The sequence below is a fragment of the Lipotes vexillifer genome, unplaced genomic scaffold, assembly GCF_000442215.2.
Source record: "Lipotes vexillifer unplaced genomic scaffold, Lipotes_vexillifer_v1.1 scaffold197, whole genome shotgun sequence".
NCBI classification, from domain to species: Eukaryota; Metazoa; Chordata; class Mammalia; order Artiodactyla; family Lipotidae; genus Lipotes; species Lipotes vexillifer.
In genome coordinates, this window is record NW_006781042.1 from 1,068,893 (window position 1) to 1,086,700 (window position 17,808).

The following is a 17,808-nucleotide window of genomic DNA, read 5'->3' on the forward strand; positions in this document are numbered from 1 at the left end:
AAAAAAAAAAAAAAAAAAAAAGGCGGCAGTCTGTCTTGCGGGATCACTGCCAGGACTAAAGGAGATGGTGGTGTCCTGCACCTGATGGGCTCCCTAAGTGGGGGCAGGGCTTGTTATTTTGGAAGCGAGCCCAAAGCCAAGGAGCCCTTTCACAAACTCTTCTTTCCCTTCTCTGCCCGGAAGGCAAGGTGGTAAAGACTTCCTGTTCGTTTCCACAGCCCAGAGTTGCCCAAACTCGCCTGATTCTAGGATTCACCCGAGTACCTGTTACTTGTTAAATACCGATTCTCGGCCGCCACCCCAGAACTTCTGAACCAGAATGGCGCTTGTCGGTTTGGGGTCTGTATTTTCATCATGTTTTATCAGTAGGCCAACTTGGGAAGACTCGCCTCCCTCAGATTGCCCTCCGGTGGCTGTATCATCTGATCTTCACAAGAGGCCACTGAGGCAGGTCTGAGGCAGGTGTGGCTGCACGCGAAATGGGAGATTTTATAGGTGAGATGGCGGACTTTAAGGGACAGACCCGAGGTGGTGGTGGTCTGAGCCACTGGTTCCCTCATGGTGGAAACAGAATTAGAACTCAGATCTCCCAGTGCTGTGTGTCTGTTGTGGCTGCAGACATTCTAGCGAAGCATGGAAAGGGTGGGGGATGGAGAGAAATGGGGTGACCGGAAAGAGATGAGTAACAAGGCTGCAGTGGTGGCAGAGGGGCACCAGTGGTGCCCCTCTGCTGCCCCTTGAGGGAGGCCTGCAGAGACCAGCCACAGGGACAGGGGTGTAGGGTGTTGGGTTGGAGCCCTTCCCTCACCAAGATACCTCACCAGGTGTGCCTTCTGAAAATCAGGGCCCAGGGGAGCATGATGAGCACGGGCTTTGTCCCAGAGCCACTGGGAGTCAGCAGGTATAAGGAGGTTAGGGGTGGCCTGAGCCAGGTGCCCGGGGCTGTTGGCGGAGTCCTTTGTGCAGGTAGGTCTGCTTCTCCCTCCTTCCCCCTCCTTCTATGATGAGGTCTGGGAAGGCTTCTAGAAGCACAGGCAGGGCTGGCTCCCCGGCTCAGATGGTGGAAGGCGGCGTGTGCGGGGAGAGAGGAATGGGCGTGGCCGAGGCCAGCTGGCCGTGCCAGGCACAGGGGCCCACTGTCTCCCTGCTTCCTTATTCCCAAGGTTGGCCTGGTCCATTAAAGGAAAACTAGTTTAGGTCCTCTGTATACCACCCCTCTTTCCAGTTTCCCCTTAAGTGGCTCTTAATGATGCTTTCAGGCTGATTCTCTCCCAGTATTGGTGGAGAGGCTTGGGGAGGGTGGGTGGGCGGCACTGGAATTGCTCTGTTAGGGCGTGCCAGGCTGAGGTGGGCTGCCCTGACTGCACAGCAGCGTCACTCCTACCTGGGGGCTTCGGGAGCTGCTTCTGCCTGGGCGCACCCCCGGAGGGTGATCCGACTGGGCTGGGGTGAGGTGGGCTGGTGCGCCGTGCGAGAGGGGGAGCCCCGCCCCGGGCTGGTGCACGTGATGTGACTTGCTGCTGGGCCCTTGGGAGGGGCCGGGGGCAGGAGAGCCAGGCTGACCGAGCCTGGGGTTAGGAGCGTGGGCTCTGCGCCCGGTTCTCTGGCTCCGCTGGCTACTGTTGATGTGACCTTGTGAGCGTCTCTGTGTCTCAGTTTTCTCCTCTGTAGAATGGGATTAATGATAGCACCTACCTACCTCATAAGGTGGCTGGGGGGATTAATTGTGTTAATACTGACAGAGCACTTGGGACAGTGAGCTGGGGAGGGCATCCCTGGCCTCTGAAGTCCTTCTGCGCTGACCTTCAAATTAGATTGTCAGGCTGAGGACTGTGGGCCGCCTTCTGTAACTGTGGTGAGTGCTGTAGGTGTCTGGCGGGCAGGGAGCCGCGTTTCAGTGGATGGCACCTTTACCCATACCGCCTTCCTCGGTTGGCTCGGGTCCAAAACCTGGGTGTGACCTCTGATCCCTCCCTCCCTCCCTCCCTCCCTGAGTATCTCTTGGGTCCACCCACTTCTCTGTCCCCGCCACCACCTCCCTGGTCTAAGCCACCTTTGTCTCTTGCCTGGACCTTGGCGTGGCCCTCTGACTGGTCTCCACTGCCATTTTGGCCCATCTCTGATCTGCTCGTCACGGTGCAATTAGGAGTCTCTTTCCAAGATGCAGGTGTAATTATGTGTAAACTAGTACCTGATTCCTGCATCCACCCTACCCCCACCCCTCAACCCTCAGCTGAAATCAAATAAAACCTCTCCCATTGTTCTCAGGAGACACCGTCCTAACATCCTATGGGACCCCATGCCCCTGCGGTAATGCTGACCTCTGGCACCCCTCTCTGCTCCTCCTGCACCAGCCCCAGTGGCCATTTTCCAGTGGCTTGAGCAGGCCTTTGTCCCTGACCCCTGGGGCCTCTGATATTTTCTTTCCTCTGCTTGGGCGGCACCACCCTCCTGACCATCCCGGACCCCACACACGTGCGTTGGGTACCGTACATCTAGGTTTGCACCTGTTGTTCGGATATATTTATTAACAGCGCCTACCTTTATTTTCAAGTGCCCCGGTTTGGATGATAAACTTTGTGGTCCCCCTTTCACGTTTACAATCTCTTCATCTATTTAAAATTCCTCAGCTTTAAAAATTCACTGACTTCCTCAAAGTAGTGGTCAGACACACACACACCACACCACACACACACACACACGCGCGCGCACGCACACACACACACACCCTGGACCAGGTTAGGGACCCGTTTTAGCCTCATGCCTTCCAGAACTTCTCTTGTATGCATTGAAGCTCGGCTTGCAAATATATACTCACTGATATGAGTCTTTGATTAACATTTGTCATCCTTGTTAGACCACAGGGTCCTTGATTTAAGGGACTATGTCTTGGGCTTCCCTGGTGGCGCAGTGGTTAAGAATCCACCTGCCAATGCAGGGGACATGGGTTCGAGCCCTGGTCCGGGAAGATCCCACATGCCACGGAGCAACTAAGCCCGTGCGCCACAACTACTGAGCCTGTGCTCTAGAGCCCGTGAGCCACAGCTACTGAGCCCATGTGCTACAACTACTGAAGCCTGTGTGCCTGGAACCTGTGCCCCCCAGCAAGAGAAGCCACCGCACCACAATGAAGAGTAGCCCCCGCTCGCCGCAACTAGAGAAAGCCCGCGCGCAGCAACGAAGACCCAATGCAGCCAAAAAAAAGAATAAATAAAATAAATTTTTAAAAAATTAATAAATAAGGGACTGTGTCTTTACTTGCCCAAAATGTGACCCCAGTTCCTGACACAGTCAGTGCTCAGTAAGAATTTACTGAATGAGTGAGTGAATGAACGAATGAATGAATTTACCTTCTCCTGCTTACTGGCAGGGGGAGCCTGGAGCCTGCGTGGGTCAGGAGCATGGGCAGTGTGGGCTGCCTTGAGGGAAGCTGCTGCCATCGAGCCAATCCAAGCCCAAACAAGCCGGTTGCCCACGCCCTGGCATACACACCCCCTGACTTGGCTGCCCCTATAATTATTCATGACCTCTCTCAACGGGCTTTGTGTTTGGAAAGCCAAAAGAGACAAGAGTTCAAACCCTCTTTCCACCTCCCCAAAACTGAGACTTAGGAGAAAGAGTTGCCTGGCTCATTCTGAATCTCTAGGGAGCCACAAGGTCCAGGACCTTCTCGCATGGCTGGATATGAGTGCTGGCGTGATTCTCACCCAGTGTCCTGGGCTGCCCTCCCCGGTCCAGGCCCAGGGACTGCCTGGGGACAGCTAGCTGCACACGTCCCCATGTGGTTCTCGGCAGACCTGGGACTGGTGCTGGCCGATTCCTCATTATTCTCCAGCCTGAGCAAAGGTGGAAGGCTTACCTGGAAGAGCCGCAGCCCCCAGCACAGTGGAAAGGACCCACACATTGGCATCCTGTGGACCCCAGTTCAGATCTCAGCTCTGCCTCTCACTAGCTGTGTGGCTAGGAAGGTTGCTTCCTCTAACCCTCGCTTTCCTCCCCTAACGCAGGATTGTTGAGTGGATTTGCTGAGATGGTGCATGCCTCACCCAGTGGTAATAACAGCCCACGTCTTTGAGCAGCTCCAAGATCTTATTCCCTCTCTCTTCCCCTCCCCTTGGGGCTCCCAGAGGTCCACTTTGCCTTCTGTGTCCCCATCTTGGAGTTGAGGGCTTAACACGGTACCTTCCTCTGGAACAAGGTTAGGGGGAGGCTGCGGTGCCCTTGGGCTGCCCGTGTTCTCTGTGGCCCCCTCTCCCACTCACTGCACACTTTGTGAGCTTAAGCCCGGTGCTGGGAGACAGAACGGGTGTGGATCTCCGAGCTCCCAGGAGGCTGTGAACACGCTCACCCGCAGACAGGAGCCCCGTGTCCCACCCCATCCCAGCAGTTAGTTGGCCAGATCTGCCTACAGCTGCATTTCCTCCCATCCTTCTGGAAATGTGGAAGTTTCCACAGACGTGTTTCTATTCCTTAGCCTCTGCTCCCTGCTCCTGATTCCCCTGGTGCCCTGTGCCTTGAGCCGGGCTGGCCGTGCTGAGATGTGGGTCAGCCACCTGGCCGGCAGGCCCGTTGCGCTGGGCTGCCGACGCCCCAGGTCGCTGATGGGTCTTAGTGGAGGCTGGGAGTGCAGGGACGGTGTTGGGTCACGTCCGCCTGGGCCTGGGTGGGGTTTTTCATGGCCCACAGGTTGCCTGTGATTTCTTCAGAAAAGGGTTTTGGGGTTTCTGTGCCACTTTATAATGTGCTGATCTGTGTCTGTATTTTGGGAGAAGAAACTTTATTTTCCTGGACCTCAGGTGAAGAGAATTGGCTTAATGAGGCCCCTCAGCTCATGGCCCACTTGTGGGTCCACCCACGTGAGGCCACTGTGCGTCCATCACGTTTCACCTCACAGTCTCGCTACGATGGGCACGTAGGGGGTCCCCAACCCCTTCCCTGCCAGCACAGATAACGGAACGATGAACATTCTCACATGGACCCCCGGGTTCACCATGAGAGGATTTCTTTGAGAGGAGATTTCCCGGGTGGCTTGTTGGGCAGGTACGTGATGAATTTCATGAGGTAATGCTGGCTTGCTCTCCAGCATGGCTGCACAGCCCACCCTTCCAGCCAGGCATGAGGGGCTACTGGATTCCTCAACCACAGCGACGTTTGGGGTAATCACCTCTCTAATTGTTTACCAGTCTCTTAGGCGTAAAGGACAAATTATTGGTTTTTTTTGTTTTTGTTTTTTGTTTTGCGGTACGCGGGCCTCTCACTGTTGCGGCCTCTCCCGTTGCGGAGCACAGGCTCCGGACGCGCAGGCCCAGCGGCCATGGCTCACGGGCCCAGCCGCCCCGCGGCATGTGGGATCTTCCCAGACCGGGGCATGAACCCGTGTCCCCTGCATCGGCAGGCGGACTCTCAACCACTGCGCCACCAGGGAAGCCCTAATTCAATATTACTGACTGTATTCCTTATGCCATACATTATATCCCCATGACTTAATTATTTTATAACTGCAAGTTTTTTTTTTTGTTTTTTTTTTGCGGTACATGGGCCTCTCACTGTTGTGGTCTCTCCCGTTGCGGAGCATAGGCTCCAGATGTGGAGGCTCAGCGGCCATGGCTCATCGGCCTAGCTGCTCCGCGGCATGTGGGATCTTCCCAGACCGGGGCACAAACCCGTGTCCCCTGCATTGGCAGGTGGAGTCTCAACCACTGCGCCACCAGGGAAGCCCCAAATTATTGTTTTATATGCAACTAAGGAGGAACTCTTAAAGTGCCAAGCCTCTCTGTTCCCTTCCTCCATTCAGAGTTCCTGGAACCAGAAACTTCCTCTTAGGCATGGGGTGATTGCTGTCATGGATGAGAGTCATGGAGGTTCTCTGCAGAAAGCCCCCCACTCCCCAGGGAGTGGCGGTTTATAGGGAGTCTGTTAATGCCCCAACCTCCCCATCCCCCACCCAGAGTGCACATCACTCGTGGGATTCCTTGTGGCTGGTGATGCTTACACAGCTGCTGGATTCTATGGTTGTGCCCCCTGCCGCCTGCTTTCTGCTTCCGCTCTGGCATCCTGAAGGCTCTGGGTTCCCTGGAGCTTTGACCTTTCCCTTGGGAGGCTGCGAGTCTGCCTGCATTCCGGTGTGAGGTCATGTGGCGGTCCCTCGGGAGGGAGGTGGATGACATCATAGCACTGGCGTGGGGTCTGGGCTGAGGTCGTCTTACTGAGCTCACGTCCTTGATTGGGTCAAGGAGCCTAGGGCCAGGGAGCGCTGGAGCACAGTGCCGGCTGGTGCGTGCTGGCCCAGACTCAAGCACACACTGGGGATGAAGGCGACCTCTATACCCCCAGGATGGCGCCAGGTGACCACTTAGTACACGTGGGCAATTCCATGGGCCCCGAGTAGTTCTCTCTCACTCCTTTCCGTGAGCATCCTTTTTCGTTTCTTTCTTGTATTTTAATAATGAACTCTAGATATTATTAACAACGTACCATGTGCTTGGCTTTTTGCAAATGTTAGCTCATTGAAACCCCTTAATACCCCAGTGAGAAAGGTATTAACCCTTTTTACAGATGAGAAGACTGAGGTTCAGAAAGGTCAAGAACTTGCTCAGGTCCCAGTGTTACTAAGTGGCAGACCCAGATCACATCCAAGTCATCTGTGCCTAAACCCATCCTCGTAACCGTCAAGCCCGTGGTCCCCAGTGGGATCTCTGGACCAGCAGCATCTGCACCACCTGGATTCTTGTGGGAAGTGCAGTTTCTCTGCCTGTTCAGAACTATGGAATCAGGAATCTGGGGGGATTCATAAATCTGTTTTAACGAGCCCTCCTCCAGGTGATTTTGATGCACCTTCAAGTCTGAGAACCACCACATGGAGCTGTTCTGCTCTCCTTTTTCTCCTTTATTTTTTCTGCCCTGCACTTGTGTCATTGGGCCAGTCAGTGTAAGCACAGACTTTGGGCCTTGGCTTCTCTTCATGGGTTTCATGCCCACTCTAAGAGGTACAGTGTCTGTCCCTACTGGGTCTGGGGCCTCCAGGAACCCCTCCCAAGTCCCTGAAAGCATTTGATAGAGCTGATGTCTCCGCTGCCTCCAGCTGCAAGCCTGGTGACAGTGGCCACCACAGGGGTCAGAGTTCCCAGCACTGTGCCAGAGGAGATGCCTCAAGAGGGCAGGGGTCCCAGCAGTGGACTGTGGGACAGGCCAGAACAGAAGCTCCATCCAGTCCAGCAGGTTATTCAGGGACACAGAGAAGAGACCTGGAAATTTTCTTTATCCAAGCAGTGTCTCTTTCCTTCTTGAAAATTTGTAATAATGGTTTGGCCTCTGGAGAGGCCACATGGGGGGCTTGGAGCCTAGGCAGGACCCTTGTTCCCAGTCAGCAAATCACGCTCGGTAGAAATGACGCTGGCGAGAGGAGGGGAGCTAGCTGTACTTGATTTTACTTTTTGAGCCCCCACTATAAGTCAGGTATTGTGCTGTTTGAGTCTTACCACAACCCCAGGAGGGGGCAGATTGATTATTCCCATTTCGCAGATGAGACCATCGAGGCTTCAGGCTGTGAAGTTGAGGGTCACAGCTCAACCATACAGAGGAGTCAGGTTAGATGCTCAAGGCAGCCAGACCACAGCTCCCCATATTTTATGAATACCAGGCTGGGCCAGATTCTTGTTATGCGGGGAAGTTCTCTGTGGGGTTGAGTGGCCCATGGCTCTCAGCATTGTGCCAGAAAAACCAGATGACCTCACACGTGAATGACTTTTCCTTCTTTGGGGAAGGAATGTGTGGGCCATTCCTGTGAGCTGCAGCCCACAAGACCTGTGTGCTGTCAGACCCACAAGGGCCAGGATCCGACTCCAGACGTGGGGGAGGTGTCATAGGCAGGCCCAACCTTGGGGTCGGCAGTGGGGAGCAGGCTGTTCTCACACTGGCCTCCGTAAGTAGTGTCAAGTGTGCCCAGGAGGAGCCAACAGGCCTTTGATGGTTAAGCAGATGCCCTGGGGCGGGACCTGCTCTTCAGAGTCACCACTCCCTGGGGAGGCATCGACAAGGCCAGTGGCACCTAAAGCCCACACAGTTCAGGCCTGGCTCTAGTGCTACATATGCCCGAAGATGAGACCAGACCTCCCACCTTGGAATCTTGGTCTCAGTTACCTCAGTACCTGGAGAGAGCGAGGGTCTGGGGCCTGCCTTTGAGCCTGGTTTCTTGCCAGTGGGCCAAATGGGTAAACAAAACAAAACAAAAACCCCTTGATAAAAGACTTAGTGGGGTTCTGGAATATTTTAGTTTTTTTTTTTTTTTAATAATAGCTTTATTGAGATATAATTCACATACTGTACAATTCACCCATTTAAAGTGTACAATGTAAAGTTTTTGGTGTAGTCACAGATATGTGCAGCCATTACTGCAGTCAATTTTAGATATTTTCATCACTTCTAAAAGAAACCGCATCCCCCTTAGCTATCACCACCACCACCACCACCCCCAGCCCTAAGCTACCACTACTCTATTTCTGCCTCTGTAGATACATTTTTGGTTTTTTAACATCCAGTGAGCACTTAGTCTGCATCTGGCACTGGGCTAAGCCTTCTGTTTTAGCTCATACAACCCTCCCTCAGGATAGCCACACGGGGTAGACACTCTTTTTTGTCTTTGTCTTACTGATGCGGAGATTGAGGTTCAGCGAGTCCAGGATCCCAAAGGTCACAGTGACAGAGCCTGCCGAGGGCTGAACCATTGCTGTGGCTCTTTGGTCCCCAGGAGAGGCCAGGCTGTGGATGGTGGCAGACTGGTGGGGGCAGCTGATGCTCCTTGGCCAGGAGCTGAGAGGACAGTCCTTGTTTCTGCACTGGAATCTGGCGCCACCTGACTTTTAAAATGGCCCTGAATTCTCTCAGGAGCTCCAGGTTCTGCCTGCACCTGCGGGAAGGCACTGCGCTGCTTTCCAAGGGCCTTGGTGAGAAGGGGTGCCTGGGCCTCGTGGAGGGGCTGGCAGCTCTCCTCTCTCCCACCAGGGTGTGGTCATTAGGTCAAATCACCTCCTAGAATGAGCCATTTGGCCACCTGTGCTTTGGCCTTGTGGCCTTGGCGACCCTCCGGGCGTCTGGTGCTGTGTCTCCCCAGATGGGCTGCAGGTGGACATGAACCGGAAACACAGGCCCCTGTTCTCACCCTGGCCAGGGGCTGGTCTCAGGGTTTCCTCATCAGTCAGTAGGAGAGAAATAACAGACCTCTTTCTTCCCACCTATAGAGGTCTGTGAATGATTAACTTTGATTGAATAGAAAGGGAATAGGAAGTGAGAGCAGTAGGACAGAGGACATTTATGAGGCTCCTGCCCTTTCCTGACAGCTGGCTATTTTGCTTCCATTGCCCTCATTCTGACAACAACCCCACAAACTTGTGATATTATGTATCCCCATTTGTCAGATGAAGTAATTGAGGCCTAGACAGGTTCATTAAAGCCACACAGCCACTGCGTGACAAAGGCCGGCTGGATTAACGTTTTTTAAACATCTGTTGTGAACAGAGCACCAGACAGCCTCTAAGTACATGAGATCTAATTTGGTCCTCTTTAATGCTGTGCCGTCATAGGTCTTGTTATCCCCATTTTACAGATGGGCATCCTGAGGCTGAGATTGAGAATCCTGTACAAAGAGACAGAGCTAATGAGAGGTGTAGGCCGGGGGCCCAGCTCTTTCCAGTTACAAAGTCCAGCTCCTTTGGGAGCCTCCAGCCACCTGCCTCTGAGTTTCCAGGGCCCCAACATTCGCATGGTTTTGGGGGCAAGCGGTTAGAGAGGTGCCCTTTCAGAGCAGAGGAAACCGCCTGGTGGTTCAGCACCACTCCCAGGGGTGGAAAGTAAACAGATCTGGGTGGAGATGTTCTTGAGGACTCTGCTTTTCATCTGTGAGTGAACCAGCTGACTGCTTGCTTTGAAAGGCTGGCAGCCAGCCCTTGATAAGTTAACCAGATACTTCTATTTACGTTACCGGAACACTGGGCATCTGAGATCACTGCTGGCAGGCCTTTGCTTAGACAAACCACCTAGTGCCCACGCCCTGGCCAGGCTGGCCACGTGCGGGGGTCAGAGGGACTCCACGGTGGCCTGAGGGAGAGAGAGTGCTCCCTGGCTGGTCCACAGTGACCTCCCCCGGGCCAGTAAATGCTGCAGAGACCTTGGCCCTGAGCTCGCAAGGGGCCCTGGCCTGACGCTTGCGCACGGTGGCCAAGAGTGGCAGAGGAGGGTGGGCTGTGACTGACAGCCATGGCAGGGCACCCGCCCAGAAGGGTGTGGAGATCGCAGGGCCGCCGAACTGATTTCTCAGTTGATGAGCCTAGACCAGGACCAGGGTCCTGGTTGCTGTACTCCAGGCAGGGGAAAATCATCCGATGAGAAGCCAGCTTGTGCAGGAAGCCCTGTACCACCTTCAAGAGGCTTAGAAACTTGCTTGGGTTTTTCTGGACCACTGGGCCAGGGGGTACTGCCCTTCATCTCCCCCCGCAGTTAACAGTTTGCTGTCTGTTGGGGTGGACATGTGGGTGTAATTGCTGCTTTGTCTTCATGTCCTGGTCCCTAATTATGACTTTGCTTATAATAGTTTACACTGATAAGGCACTTCAAAGTTTTTCACAGCCCTTTCTCTATATAATATTTTATTCTATTACTAATTCTTTTAAATGGATGGAAGAATTTTTCCTTTTTCATCTCTTCCTATTCTTTTAAAATTTGGAAACATTTGTTTTTTCCCCCGAGAATTCATGAGCCCTGACCCCCCCGCAGCCCACCCCCCATCCCAAGTAATCCCAGAGAAATGGGAAGTTCCCTCTATCCCATCCAGCGGTCTGACTCAGCAGATAAACGTATACACGTCCACACAGACTTTTCTTAGATTTGCGTGGCTTTTTGTTTATTTGTTAATTCTCTCAGGAGCTCCAGGTTCTGCCTGCACCTGCGGGAAGGCACTGCGCTGCTTTCCAAGGGCCTTGGTGAGAAGGGGTGCCTGGGCCTCGTGGAGGGGCTGGCAGCTCTCCTCTCTCCCACCAGGGTGTGGTCATTAGGTCAAATCACCTCCTAGAATGAGCCATTTGGCCACCTGTGCTTTGGCCTTGTGGCCTTGGCGACCCTCCGGGCGTCTGGTGCTGTGTCTCCCCAGATGGGCTGCAGGTGGACATGAACCGGAAACACAGGCCCCTGTTCTCACCCTGGCCAGGGGCTGGTCTCAGGGTTTCCTCATCAGTCAGTAGGAGAGAAATAACAGACCTCTTTCTTCCCACCTATAGAGGTCTGTGAATGATTAACTTTGATTGAATAGAAAGGGAATAGGAAGTGAGAGCAGTAGGACAGAGGACATTTATGAGGCTCCTGCCCTTTCCTGACAGCTGGCTATTTTGCTTCCATTGCCCTCATTCTGACAACAACCCCACAAACTTGTGATATTATGTATCCCCATTTGTCAGATGAAGTAATTGAGGCCTAGACAGGTTCATTAAAGCCACACAGCCACTGCGTGACAAAGGCCGGCTGGATTAACGTTTTTTAAACATCTGTTGTGAACAGAGCACCAGACAGCCTCTAAGTACATGAGATCTAATTTGGTCCTCTTTAATGCTGTGCCGTCATAGGTCTTGTTATCCCCATTTTACAGATGGGCATCCTGAGGCTGAGATTGAGAATCCTGTACAAAGAGACAGAGCTAATGAGAGGTGTAGGCCGGGGGCCCAGCTCTTTCCAGTTACAAAGTCCAGCTCCTTTGGGAGCCTCCAGCCACCTGCCTCTGAGTTTCCAGGGCCCCAACATTCGCATGGTTTTGGGGGCAAGCGGTTAGAGAGGTGCCCTTTCAGAGCAGAGGAAACCGCCTGGTGGTTCAGCACCACTCCCAGGGGTGGAAAGTAAACAGATCTGGGTGGAGATGTTCTTGAGGACTCTGCTTTTCATCTGTGAGTGAACCAGCTGACTGCTTGCTTTGAAAGGCTGGCAGCCAGCCCTTGATAAGTTAACCAGATACTTCTATTTACGTTACCGGAACACTGGGCATCTGAGATCACTGCTGGCAGGCCTTTGCTTAGACAAACCACCTAGTGCCCACGCCCTGGCCAGGCTGGCCACGTGCGGGGGTCAGAGGGACTCCACGGTGGCCTGAGGGAGAGAGAGTGCTCCCTGGCTGGTCCACAGTGACCTCCCCCGGGCCAGTAAATGCTGCAGAGACCTTGGCCCTGAGCTCGCAAGGGGCCCTGGCCTGACGCTTGCGCACGGTGGCCAAGAGTGGCAGAGGAGGGTGGGCTGTGACTGACAGCCATGGCAGGGCACCCGCCCAGAAGGGTGTGGAGATCGCAGGGCCGCCGAACTGATTTCTCAGTTGATGAGCCTAGACCAGGACCAGGGTCCTGGTTGCTGTACTCCAGGCAGGGGAAAATCATCCGATGAGAAGCCAGCTTGTGCAGGAAGCCCTGTACCACCTTCAAGAGGCTTAGAAACTTGCTTGGGTTTTTCTGGACCACTGGGCCAGGGGGTACTGCCCTTCATCTCCCCCCGCAGTTAACAGTTTGCTGTCTGTTGGGGTGGACATGTGGGTGTAATTGCTGCTTTGTCTTCATGTCCTGGTCCCTAATTATGACTTTGCTTATAATAGTTTACACTGATAAGGCACTTCAAAGTTTTTCACAGCCCTTTCTCTATATAATATTTTATTCTATTACTAATTCTTTTAAATGGATGGAAGAATTTTTCCTTTTTCATCTCTTCCTATTCTTTTAAAATTTGGAAACATTTGTTTTTTCCCCCGAGAATTCATGAGCCCTGACCCCCCCGCAGCCCACCCCCCATCCCAAGTAATCCCAGAGAAATGGGAAGTTCCCTCTATCCCATCCAGCGGTCTGACTCAGCAGATAAACGTATACACGTCCACACAGACTTTTCTTAGATTTGCGTGGCTTTTTGTTTATTTGTTTTAACAGATAATGACTGCACATGGTATAAAATTCAAAGGAAACAAAAGGGTATTCTGTGACAAGAAAACGCCCCACCCTCCCCTGTCAGGAGCCTCCTATCTCCCCTCCCTGGAGGCAGCCACCATGCCAAGTCCTGTGTGTCCTTCCAGGGATATTCTGGCATAAGGCTTTTATGAACTATCCAGCAAACTAATAACAGGTGTCTTTTTGTGAGGGGTAGTCAGTCTTGAGACCGAAACCCTGATCATGCATTGAACCATTGAGGTGAAACTGCCCCTGTGGGATTTATTGGCCTCTGACAAGGAGCAGAGCCCATCCATCGCAATCAGCCCTACATGGGAGCTGAAGATTGTCCCTGGGTGCTCTACTTGGCTGTGTCTTTTACTTTTGCACGTTATGATGGGACAAGTTGCTGGGCTCTGACCTGCAGGGTCCGGGACTCATTTGGGGTTACATAGCTGGAAGGGGTTGAGGTGATACATATGAGGTCACACGCATGCCTGGCTGAGCCAGGGCAGAGCCCAGGTTTCCTGACCCCTGTGCTCTGAACAGTAACTCCCCTGGAGTGAACCGGGGCTGGTGTCGAGTGTCAGGATCCCAGGGGAGCGGGAGGATGTGCCTGGGAGAGGTGTGGTCGGTCCGCGAACCTGGGGCCTGGTGGCCAGTGAGGTGGCAGTGCTGTTCCCTCCACCCGCTGAGCCGGCCTCATTTTGGCTGCAGGTGGGTTGTCTTGTTTACTCAGGACCAATGGAGAGGTCAGCCAGGTGTGGATGGCCTGGGTTGTGCGCTGAGGGGAGTACACGTCACAGAGGAGTGCTAGCAGGGAGAAAGGCAGGGAGGAGATGGGGATTGCCGCCGGCTGGGCAAGGAAAGAAAGTCATTGCAATTCAGTTACAGGAGCACAAGCACTGCTTGCGTCAGGATGGGTTTTGTTTCCATCGTTTTCTGTCGTTCCTGTGATCGCTCACATGGTTTTAAGCCTGTGGTACATACAGTTTTGTATCCTGCGTTCTTGGTAATTACATATCAGCTTTTTCCCATAATAATATATAGTTTCAGAACCCATCATTTTGGCCGTCTAGTGTTCCATTAAGTGGGTGAACCATAATTTATTTAACTAATACTTTATTAATAGAATTTGGGGCTATTTCTAATTGTTTCCTCTCCAGCAATGCTGGCGAGGATGTCTTTGTGCCCATGACCCTTCTCTTTCTTGAGCGATATTTACCCAGGATAGTGTCCCAGCATTGGGCTAAAGGTTATGCCCGTTTTTGCTCCCCTCAGCGAGTTGCCTTCCACCGGAGTTGTACCGAATCAACCTACCTGCTGTGACGTGTTGCGGCTTGGCCACCATACCCACCCTTTAATGGGAATTAGCAGAAACTTATTTTTGCAGATGTAATAAATGAAAATTGGTACCTTCGTTTGAACTCCCCAAACATGGTGGTGTGTGTGTGCGTGTGTGTGTGTGTGTGTGTGTGTGTATGGGGGGACGCACATCTGGTTGTCGTCCCTGGTGACAGGTGTGGGTCCGTAATCAACCCAAACAAGGAGAGCTCCTGTGGCCCCTCACGGAAAGTTCTCTCAGTTTTTGCTTGCAGATTCCCCGATGACAGATGCCGGTGGTGGTCTGCGAGGAATGTGAACCGTGCTGGGCACGGCTGTCTGCTCGCGTTAACACACCATTCGTTCCTGTGTGGTAACTCTTTTGTTAGGAGACTTAGAAAGTTTTCACGTTTTCCCACTGTGGAACCAGAGACCCTGTCAGTCTTAATTCAGATTCAGCCTGCCCCTATCTTTTGAAGGGCTGTGGGATGTCTTATTTTTAAGTTGGACCAGCATTTAAAAATGAGGAGACTCACATAAAAGTCCAGATTTCTGGCTCTTTTCATTGGAGGTCTGGCACCTGAGGACGCACGTTCCCATATGAGCCAAGGAGAGACGCCTCCCGTCCCCTCACCACACCTGCCCTGATACCGAGATTGTGTTCTAACCGCCATTATCACCGCGTATGCTCGGGACCAGTTCTCTGTGCCCATGTTGCTCTCCTGAGTGGAACCCCAAAGGATAGCCTGAGAGGGCCACTGTTTCAAGAGAAATTCATGAGCGCACATGGAGGCAAGGGCGCTCGCCAGTCCCACTTTCCTTACACTTTCCCCTTTGGCCTTTTCTTTGTGGCTTACTTTTCTCATCTATAAAATGGGGAAAATAATAGCACCTGCCTTGTAATGTTGTTTTGAAGATTGAATTACAGGGGTTAAAGTACTCAGAAGAGGGTCTAGCAAGAGCAAGTACTCAACAGATGTTAGATACTTGCCATTATTATTATTATTATTATTATTATTATTAATGGCATATGTGCTTGTCTTCTCCAGACTAGATTCTCAACCAGGGGTGATTTTTGGTTGTCACAACTTGAGGTGGAGGATGTTACCTGCATTTAGTGGGTAGGGTCCAGGAATGCTGCTAAACATCCTATCTATGATGCATAAGACAGGCCCCAAACCCTTAACAAAGAAGTAACTAACCCAAAATATCAATGGTATTGAGGTTGAGAAACCCTGCTCAGACATTTGAGTGTGTGGCTCTTGGTCTAACTGAACTCTGCAAACACATCTCTAACCCAGCTTTTCAAGGGCTACGTTGTGCTCTCGAAGAATCAGCATTATAAGGGACCTACTTAGCTTAGCCCCCAGGGGGAGCTTGAATCCTCTCCCAGCACCCTCACCAAACACATGCCTTTGGTGGGTAATGCACTGTATACCCAGTGTTTGGTCTGTTCTTTATTACATTGAACTCTAGTCTTCCCTGCAGCTTCCTATCCTTGATCCTAATAATAGTAGCTACCATTTATTGAGCCTTATGTGTGGGTGATTGTATTTAGCACTTGCCATGTGTTGCTGCACTGATCCACACCACCCTTCGAGGCAGGTTCTATTATTATAGCCATTTTACAGATGTGGAGATTGACGGTTGGAGAAGTAGCATCACTTGCCCAAGTTTACTCAGGGCCAGAGATGGGATTAGATCCAGGTGAGTCTTGCTCTAGAATCCATGTTCCTCACCATTACTGCCTGCCTTGTTCTGCCCGGGGCTGCACTCAACAAGTTTATTCGCTCGTCCATGGGAGGGTCTTTCAAATATTTAGGATGAGTCCCTGAGTCCACTCTTCTCTCTTCCTGGTCAAAGAGCCCCAGTTCCCAGAATTCTCCTCAAAGACATGTTTCTGATCTGCTCACCATCCAGAATGATCTCCCACCTCTGGACAACCAGCTACCTGCCTCGGGGCTATGCTCCCTTTGCCTCTCTCCATCACGCTGCCTCCAGAGAAGCTGCCCATCCCATGCCCATCCCATGCCGGTTGATGGTCCATCAACTCAAGACTCTCTGTGCCAGTGCTGACCGGAGTCACCCAGGTTCCCTCTGGGTGGTGTTTTCACTTCACAGTGACCTGTTTTTCAGCGACATGCCACAAGATTCAGCCCACCTGTCTGCCCTTGGTTCTGCTGTTCCCTTCCAGCACCCCACGCACACCTGCACCTGAAATCCACGTCGTCCTGGTGGAGCAGAAAAGTGTGGGAGTGGGAGTAAGGAGGCCAGGTTGTGAACATATCCAGCTGTGTGGCCTGGGAAAAGTCACTCACCCTCTCTGATCCATGTGTCCTCAGTTGTAAAGTGAGGGTTTTGGCTCAGGTGTGCCAAGCATCTCTTCCAGCTCTAACATTCTTTGATGACATGTGTTGGACAGCATGAACTGGTAATAGTTATCTCTAATTATTGTGGTACCAGTAATGATAGGTAATTATGGAGCAGTCACTGTGTTCCAGACCTTCTTTTCCGTGTTTTAAGTGGGTTATCTTATTGAATTCTCCACCAACCCCATGCTGTTATTACCCCATTTTACAGACTAGTGCCTTGAGGCAGAGCCATGTTGACTCACTTGCCCAAGGTTACCACCTGGCTAGAAGCTGATGGACTGGGGTTTGCCTTGTCTTCTTCAGAGTGATTGAATCCTTCCAGGCTTTTGGATTCTTGCTCTGTGGAGTGATTTTTATTTTTAAATTAAAAAAATTTTAAAAAAAGATTTTGGCCACACCTTGCGGCTTGTGGGATCTTAGTTCCCCAACCAGGGATTGAACTCGCGCCCTTAGCAGTGAAAGCACAGAGTCCTAACCACTGGACTGCCAGGGAATTCCCTCTGTGGAGTGATCTTAAGCAAGTCCTGTGATCTTCCTGTGCTCAGCGTCTTGTGTTTTAACCACTCTCTCCTCCCGCCGAGGTCGAGACTCTCAATGCCACCTGACTTCAAAAGCTCAGCACCTGCGTCATGCTTATGGGGTATAATCCTCTGTACCCCAGATCCCAGCTGAGTGTGATTATTCTGACACCTTTTAGAATCTAAAATTTAGATAATAATGATGACGGTAGTGACTACTTATTGCACACGATGTATTTCAAACACATTAATATTATATTATCGTTATTAATATAAATTAACAATATTAATATGTTAACATTATCATTTTTCCTGGTTGTGGTCAAATACACTATATTATTATTTAATCTTCATTGCAGTCCTGCCTGGCAGGTGCTGTTGTCTCTAGTTTACAGTGTGAAAACTGAGGCTCAAAGAGGCCTGTGTGGCTGAAGTCGCATTCTAGTGCCTACGAGCTGGGGAGCAGGGAGAACATGTTCTCAAAAGCCACTTGCCTTCTCAACACGTTTTGAAGGAAATATAGGGAATTTCCTGGTGGTCCAGTGGTTAGGATTCCGTGCTTCCACTGCCTGGGGCCCGGGTTTGATCTCTGGTTGGGGAACTAAGATCCTGTAAGCCACTTGCGGCAGCCAAAAAAAAAAAAAAAAAAAAAAAAAA

The 17,808-nt window shown here is 51.9% G+C and overlaps 1 protein-coding gene across 4 annotated transcripts in view; it reads left to right on the forward strand.

The window, feature by feature from the left end:
- ACTN1 (actinin alpha 1) overlaps window positions 1–17,808 on the forward strand; it is a 96,536-nt gene that overhangs the window by 32,538 nt on the left and 46,190 nt on the right. Inside the window, exon 1 of one of the 4 annotated variants that reach the window (XM_007454452.1) lies at window positions 17,162–17,170. The exons of the other annotated variants lie outside the window; for them this stretch is intronic. The gene's annotated coding sequence lies outside the window, so the exon portion shown is untranslated. Of the gene's footprint in view, window positions 1–17,161; window positions 17,171–17,808 lie in introns of those variants that run through there. 4 annotated transcript variants of the gene reach the window in all.